Raw genomic sequence first — 8,760 nt, 5'->3', positions numbered from 1 at the left:
CTGCTGGTGGGAATGTAAATTAATCCAACCCCTATGGAGAGCAGTCTGCAGAATTCTCAGAAAGCTAGAAGTGGACCTACCCTATGACCCTCCTCAGAATATATTCCTCTTCCTAGGAATATATTCTAAGGAACCAAACACACCTATCCAAAAAGATTTGTGTATACCTATGTTCATAACAGCACAATTTGTAATATCCAAAACCTGGAAGCAACCCAGATGCCCAACAACAGATGAGCGGCTGAGCAAGTTGTGGTATATATACACAGTGAAATATTCAGCTATTAAAATGGTGAATTCACCTCACCTCATCTTGGATGGAACTTGAAGGAATTATGTTAAGCGAGATAAGTCAGAGAGAGAAGACTGAATATGGGATGATCCCAATCATAGACAGAAGTTGAAAAATAATAACAGAAAGGAAACCACAAAACAGAACTTGGACTGGAGTTGGTATACTGCACCAAAGAAGAACACAGTAGGACTCAAAGCAGTTCACTAGAGGGGAGAAAGGAGGGAAAGTTGCCTCCTATCTCTGGTCTCCCAGAACAATGTAAATCTCCTTATACTTCTAGATTGCATCACTTGGCTCTTAAGAGACTCGAGATGCCATGTCATCCAGTGTGGTGTTTCAGTTGACTGCGGGCTTGGGAAAGGAGCAGAGCTTCCTTGGTCCAGGGGTTGGGTATAGATTCTGGAGATACTGCTGCCCACCACAGCAGCAGACACAGTGGAGCCCAGAATTACTCCATGGAAGACCAAGACTGTGCTAAGGGATGAGACCACAATCAAGGAAGGCGTAGTATCCAGGCCTTCCATGAGCAAGGGGGTCAAGAGGCTGAGGGACTGGTAAGTCCTGAGGGTATTAATTAGATCTGATTCACTACAAACTCAAGAGATTTAAGGAACATTGCAGAGTCTGACATCTTCTCCACACTACGAACATAGTAATAAGCTAAGGGGTCTGAGTAGTCAGTCCTCCCACAAAACAAGCGGATCCACTTTGACCATGATTAATCATTTGGAACACTATCTGATCTTTAAGGATTTTATACTCTTGTGTATTGGACATTTAGCCTAGGATTTCCCAACCTATTCATTTGCATGAACATCCTCCAGAACTAGTATTCCATGGAATTCACTTAATAAAAATGCTTGAAACCCTCAGACCTCTGCCCATTTCTACTTCTGGGGGTTTTCCCAAAGCTAACCTGGCCCCTCAGATAAGTTCTAAAGCTTCTTTTCTTCTTCTTTTTCAATTGTGTGATAGCAGCCTAGGAGGTGGTGCAGAGGATAGACAAAGTGTTGGATTCTCAACAATGAGGTCTTAAGTTCGATCCCTGACATTGTAATGTGTGTATGTGTGTGTTTTATTTATTTATTTATTTTATTTATTTATTATTGGATAGAAATAGAGAAATTGAGAGGGGAGGAGAAGTTAGAGAGAGGGAGGGATAGAAAGACACCTGCATCCATGCTTCACCACTCCTGAAGCTTTCCTTCTGCAGATGAGGACCAGAGGCTTGAACCTGGGTCCTTGCGCACTGTAATATGTGTGCTCAACCAAGTGCACCACACTACCTGGCCCCCATCCCTGACACTGTGTGTGCTAGAGTGATGCTCTTGTTCTCTCCTCTCTCATTAATGAATATATATATATATATATATTAAATTGTGTGATATTACACAAGTGCATACAAGTAGTTGTAGAGTTGAATAAAAGGAATGTAAAGTGAAATCCCATATTGCTACCACAAAGGTTAAGAAAAAGAACATTAGGAAATGGGGGGGGGGGAGATAGCATAATGGTTATGCAAAGAGACTCATGCCTGAAGTCGCAGGTTCAGCCCCCCACACTACCATAAGCCAGAACTGAGCAGTGATCTAGTAAAAGAGAGAGAGAGGGGGAGTCGGGCTGTAGTGCAGCGGGTTAAGCGCAGGTGGCGCAAAGCACAAGGACCGGCATAAGGATCCCGGTTCGAGCCCCGGCTCCCCACCTGCAGGGGAGTCACTTCACAGGCGGTGAAGCAGGTCTGCAGGTGTCTGTCTTTCTCTCCTCCTCTCTGTCTTCCCCATCTCTCTCCATTTCTCTCTGTCCTATCCAACAACGACGACAACAACAATAATAATAACTACAACAATAAAAAACAACAAGGGCAACAAAAGGGAATAAATAAAATAAAATTTAAAAAAAACTCTAAAAAAACAAAGAGAGAGAGAGAGAAGGAAAGAAAAGAAAATTTCCTATCTCTTTCCCCTGTGCCCTCTTCTGTGTAGGGTACCCACAATTCTTTTTTGATAGTCACATACTTAAAATGTTCTTTACAGTTTTATCTCCTAAAGTTTCCTTTCATGGGAGACTGAAGGACTTTGAAGTCAGAAAAATAAAGGCTTTCACAGAAGCAAAATAAGGGTCTGATGCTAGTGCCAGAAAGCCAAACACTGTCACATCAGCTTTCACAAAAAGGGAAAGACACATTTGCCATTCAAATGTGAAATGGAGGCAGGACCAACTCAGAAATAAATCTTCCTACTTATTTGTTTCAGGGACTGTATAGCAGGTAGAAAGGGGCAGGGGCTGGAAAACCAGGAGGGTTCCAGAACAGAAAAGGCTGAAATCCTCTTTTTTTTTTTTTAATTATCTTTATTTATTGGATAGAAACAGCCAGAAATTGAGAGGGAAGGAGGAGATAGAGAGACACCTGCAGCCCTGCTTCACCAATTGCAAAGCTTTCCCCCTGCAGGTGAGGGTCAGGGGCCCGAAACCAGGTCCTTTCACACTGTAATGTGGCTCAACCAGGTGCACCAACACCCGGCCCCTGAAATCCTTTTTTTTTTTTTTTTGCCTCCAGGGTTATCTGGAGGCTCAGTTCCTACACCATGAAACCACTGGTCCTGGAGGCCATTATTTCCTATTTCTGTTGTCTTTGTTGTTGCGCTTCTTGTAGTTGTTAATGTTGTCATAGCTGTTGTTGTTGGATAGGACAGAGAGAAATCGAAAGAGGAGGAGAGACAGAGAAGAGAGAAAGATAGACACTTGCAGACCTGCTTCACCGCTTGCAAAGTGACCCCCTGCAGGTGGGGAGCTAGGGGCTTGAGCCAGGATCCTTACGCTGGTTTTTGTGCTTTGCTCCATGCACGCTTAACCTGCTGTGTTATTGCCCAGCCCCCAAGAATGAAATCTTGAGGCCATCAGGTCATGCAGTCTCCTAGATTATGATGAATGTTGGGTGGATCTCATCCTAAAACAAAGTTTATAGCAGGTCTTAACTTGTCACATTTTTCTAAAGGACCAAAGCTAGTGAACCAGTGTGGAGGCTATAGTCCTATCATCCTTTTGGTCTTTTGTTTTTAACATACAGTCTTAGCATATTATTTACCACTCCTTGAAAAGAAGTTTCTATAAGCAGAGAACTGACCTTTATCTTTTACCTAACCCAGTTTGTCAACCTCAGGGCCATGCCAGGCAGCCTTGTCCTTTGGGGCCATGGTTTCATTATTGCCTTGAAATCCTAAGAATGGAATCGGGGAGATAGCAAAGTGTCTACCCAATGAGACTTCATGGTCTGAGGCTCCAATATCCCAGGTTTAATCCCCAGCACCACCATAAACCAGAATTGAGCAAAGTTCTCATTTAAAAAAAAAGTCTAAAATAGGCCTTAATAAGTATTATAGTCTTTCTCCATTCTGTCTCCAGATTTCATCTCTAGGTTACTGATTTACATGGGAAACAGACATACTAGTCCACTATCTTGTCATTTATTAGAGGGGAACATGAGAACAAAGTTCTTTAGTTGATCTCTAAATTCCAAGAAATTATCTGTTAACTGCAGATAAGGGAATCTTCACTTTGCCACATAAATGGTCAAGTCTATCCTTGCAAACAGAACACCTAAGGGCAGTATGAATGATTTTTGACCAATATCTTCCTCCAAAATCTTGCAAAAGAAAATATTGACTTCAAAAGGGGTATTCCAATGAATCTTGAATGTAGTTCCAAAGACTGCTGCATTAGAAGCACTAGAAAAGTATTATTTCCTTCAACTTAATTTAAAATCTTTGGGGCATGGTCTGGGAGGTAGTGCAGTGGATAAAGCATTGGACTCTCAAACATGAGGTCCTGAGTTCAATCCCCGGCAGCACATGTACCAGAGTGATGTCTGGTTCTTTCTCTCTCTCTTCCTACCCCTCTCATTGATAAAAAAATAAAATATTGAAAAAATTATTTGGGGGGAATCGGGCGGTGGTGCAGTGGGTTAAGTGCACATGGCGCAAAGCGCAAGGACTGGCATAGGATCCCAGTTCGAGCCCCCGGCTCCCGACCTGCAGGGGAGTCACTTCACAGGCAGTGAAGCAGGTCTGCAGGTGTCTATCCACCTTTCTCTCCCCCTCTCTGTCTTCCCCTCGTCTCCCCATTTCTCTCTGCTCTATCCAACAATAATGACATCAATAACCACAACAATATTAAACAACAAGGGCAACAAAAAGGAAAATAAATAAATATTAAAAAATTAAAAATTTCTTTGGGTCTGGGTTGTGGTGGTAGACTGCACATGTTACCATATGTAAGAACCTGGATTCAAGTCATTAGTCCCCAGTTGCAGTGGGGAAGCTTCACAAGTGGTGAAGAAGTGCTGCAGGTATCTCTCTCCCTCTTTGTTTCCCTTTTCCCTCTCTATTTCTCTTTCTATAGAAATAAGTGAATACGGAGTTAGTCGGGTGGTAGCATTGCAGGTTAAGCGCAAGTGGTGCAAAGCACAAGGATCAGTGGAATGATCCTGGTTTGAGCCCCCAGCTCTCCACCTGCAGGGGAGTCGCTTCACAGGCGGTGAAGCAGGTCTGCAGGTGTCTTTCTCTCCCCCCGCCTCTGTCTTCCCCTCCTCTCTCCATTTCTCTCTGTCCTATCCAACAACAATGACATCAATAATAACTACAACAATAAAACAACAAGGGCAACAAAAGGGAATAAATATATAAATAAATATTTTTAAAACCCTTAAAATAAGTGAATAAATAAAAATTAAAGATAAATATTTTTTTTAAAGAAACATAATTTAGAAGCTTTGATTTTTGGAAAAAACCCAAACATAAAGAACAGTAGGGGGAGTACCCTCCATACCCATCACAGTGACATACTTGCTTCTTCTCTGCCTTCACCCTCACTTCACTCTGGGGTTAATTTAAGGCAATTCCAGATAGCATGTAAGTTTTGAAAATTTTTTATTTACAAGATGGAAACACCAACAAGACCATACTATAAGAGGGGTACAATTCCACACAATTCCCACCACCAGAACTCTGTATCCCATCCCCTTCCTTGAAAGCTTTCCTATTATTGTTATTTTATTTTTTTTCACTGCTCATCTCTGGCTTATGTTAGTGCGGGGGATTGAACAGGGGATTTGACAGAGCCTCAGGCATGAGTGTCTGTTTGCATAACCATTGTGCTATCTACCCCTGAACCAAGCTTTCCTATTCTTTATCCTTCTGGGAGTATGGACCCAGGATCAGGGGTTGCAGAAGGTGGAAGGTCTGGCTTCTGTAATTGCTTCCTCACTGAACATGGGTGTTGGCAGGTCAAGCCATACTCCTAGCCATAATTTTTATCTTTCAATACTTAATTAAAAAATTTAAATTGCATGTATTTATTTATTGGATAGAAACAGCTTGAAATCAAGAGAGATGGGGGAGATAGAGATGGAGAGAGGCAGAGAGACACCTGCAGCACTGCTTCAGCACTCATGAAGCTTTCCCCCAGCAGGTGGGGACTAGGGGCTTGAACCTGGGTCCTTGTGCATTTTAACATGTGCGCTCAACTAGGTGTGCCATCACCTGGTCCCTGTTTCAACACTTAAGATAAAGGTTCTTTTAAGAAGCCATAATCTCTCCCAAGAGAGGCGGTTCATTGGCTGAAATCATGCCTTGTGTACTTGAGGATCTGGATCTGATCCCTGGCACCACATAAGAGAGTAGTACTCTGGTCTCTCATATCATTTCTCTCTCTCTCTCTCTCTCTCTCTCTCTCTCTCTCTCTCTCTCTCTCTCTCATGTAAATAAATAAAATGCAAAGGTTTGTAGTGGTAGAGCACAAGACTTGCATGTGCAAGATCCCAAGCTTGGGGACCGGGTGATGGCGCATCGGGAAAGCTTTGAGAGGTGAAGCAGTGTTGCAGATGTCTCTGTTTCTTTTCCTATCATCCCTTTGCCTCTTGATTTCCAGCTGTTGCTGTCCAATAAATAAATAAAGATAAAGAAGATCCCAAGCTTGATCCAGTACCACACATGCCAGAGTTATGCTCTGGTCTCCCTTTCTCCCATAAATAAATAAGTACATCTTTATAAACAAATATACTAAAAATAAAAATCATAACCATAATGAGGTTGAACATGGACCCATGGCCTGGTGGCACAGAAAATCACAAAGATTTTATTGTTGTTCACATGAAATGGAGGTAGAAGTCCCTGCTCAAGTCTATTTTCCTGTTCTTTTGTCTCAGTGAATACTTTATAGGTAGACAGTGGCTGTCAAACCAGGAGGTGGGTTCCATAGCAAACAAGATGGGGATGTGAGTCCATCAGGTTACCTGGTCTCCTGGGTCATATGGCTTCCTGGATCAAGATAAGTTTTCTTTTTTTTTCTTTTTTTCTTTTTATTTTTTTACCAGAGCACTGCTCAGCTCTGGTTTATGATGGTGCAGGGGATTGAATCTGGGACTTTGGAGCCTCAGGCATGAGAATCTTTTTGCATAACCATTATGCTTTCTACCCTCTGCCCTAAGATAAGTTTTCTTCATTTTTTCCTTATTTTATTTTTTAAATTTCTTTATTGAGGAATTACTGTTTTACAGTAAATACAATAGTTTGTTTATGCATAACTCTTTCCAGTTTTCCACATAACAATATGACCCCCACTAGGTCCTCTGCCATCATGTTCTAGGACCAGAACCCTCCCCCCCACACCCACTCCAGAGTCTTTTACATTGGTGTAATTATTTTTATTTTCTAAGGTTAAGAAGCAGAATTAATTTTTTATTTTATTATTTAAATTTTTTCACCACTCCCATCACCAAAGGCCTGTCTGTGTTCCCATCCCCCCACAGATAACCACTATAGTTCTTCCAGTCTTGGAAATAGGTTGACATTTTGTTTTTTTCACATTTGTATACTCAATTGTCTATATTCCCACATATGAGTGAAACCACTGAACATAATCTTCTCCAGTTCTATCCACTTTATCCCAAAGGACACAATATCATCTTTTTTTTTATTATTGCTGAATAATACTCTGTTGAGTATATGTCCCATAATGTTTTTATCCAGTCAGCTGTCAAATGCATTTTGGTTGTTTCCAGGTTTTTGCTATGGTAAATACAGTTGCTACGAACATGAGGGTACATATATCCCTTCAGACTAGTATTCTTTTATCTTTTGGGCATTTTCCTAGTAGTGGGGTTGCTCAATCAATGGCATTTCCATTTGTATTTGATTAAGGATTCCCCACACTGTTCTCCATAATGGCTGCACCAGTTTTACATTCCCACCAGCAGTGTAGTAGAGTTCCTCCTCTCCACATCCTCTCCAACACTTAACTCCTCTTGTTTTATTGATGAAGCCCATTCTTACAGGTGTGAGGTGAACACTCAATGTGGTTTTGATTTGCATTTCTCTAATGATATGTGAATTGGGGCATTTCCACATATGTCTGTGTGAACCATGTATATTTCTCCTTCGCAGAACCGTCTATTTGTATTTTCAGCCCACTTTTTTTAAATTGGGTCATTCTTTTTCTTTTTGTTGAGCTGCATTAGTTCTTTATAGATGTTTTATATACTCTGAAGTGTAATTGCACAATTTTTCCCAAAATGAAACTTTTAACAGGTCTGAAACTCTGTTCTGTCCCCAAAAGACAGTAGAAAGTAGTTGTATGTGGGTAGTAAGTAGAGTATGCTTTTGTTCTGTGTTCTTCCTTTTGAAAATTTAACTTTAATATTTAACTATTAAAAAAACACTTCCGGAGGGAAGAAAAAAAAAACACTTCCTGGATTGTAGAGATAACTTATCAGGTAAAACATACCTTTGTCCCTGGACAGACAACCCCACCAATGTGTCTTGGAGCTCCAATTCCCCAGAGCCCCACCCCACTAGGGAAAGAGAGGCAGGCTAGGAGTATGGATGGACCTGTCAACACACATGTTCAGCTGGGAAGCAATTACAGAATCCAGACCTTCCACCTTCTGCATCCCACAATGACCCTGGGTCCATACTCAGAGGGTTAAAGAATAGAAAGCTTTCAAGGGAGGGGATGGGTTACGGAGTTTTGGTGGTGGGAATTGTGTGGAGTTGTACCCCTCTTATTCTATGGTTTCTGTCAGTGTTTCCTTTTTATAAATAAAATAAAATAAAATAAAATAAAATAAAATAACATACCTTTGTCATGCATATGTCCTAGATTCAGACTTTGACACTAGATGGGAGATGGATGGTACCAGAGTAACTATGGCACTTTTATGTCTTTTTTTCTGTCTTTCTATCTGATTAAAAAAAAAAAAAAGGTGGTCTGGAGAGGTGAAGTCATTCATGTGTGAGGTATCAGCTCTGCAAAATAAAAATAAATAAATAGCAATTCCTGCAAACAGTGCTACAGACTATTTTTGCTTAATTCGTCAATTTCAGGGCACCTTATTCATCTAGAGCCATGTAAGGGAGCACTGTTACTTTAAGACCAATGTTTTAATTAGACCACAAAAAAAGAACAATAAT

Source organism: Erinaceus europaeus, chromosome 13 (genome assembly GCF_950295315.1).
Source record: "Erinaceus europaeus chromosome 13, mEriEur2.1, whole genome shotgun sequence".
In the NCBI taxonomy this organism is placed as follows: Eukaryota; Metazoa; Chordata; class Mammalia; order Eulipotyphla; family Erinaceidae; genus Erinaceus; species Erinaceus europaeus.
Note: the sequence above shows the minus strand (reverse complement) of the source record.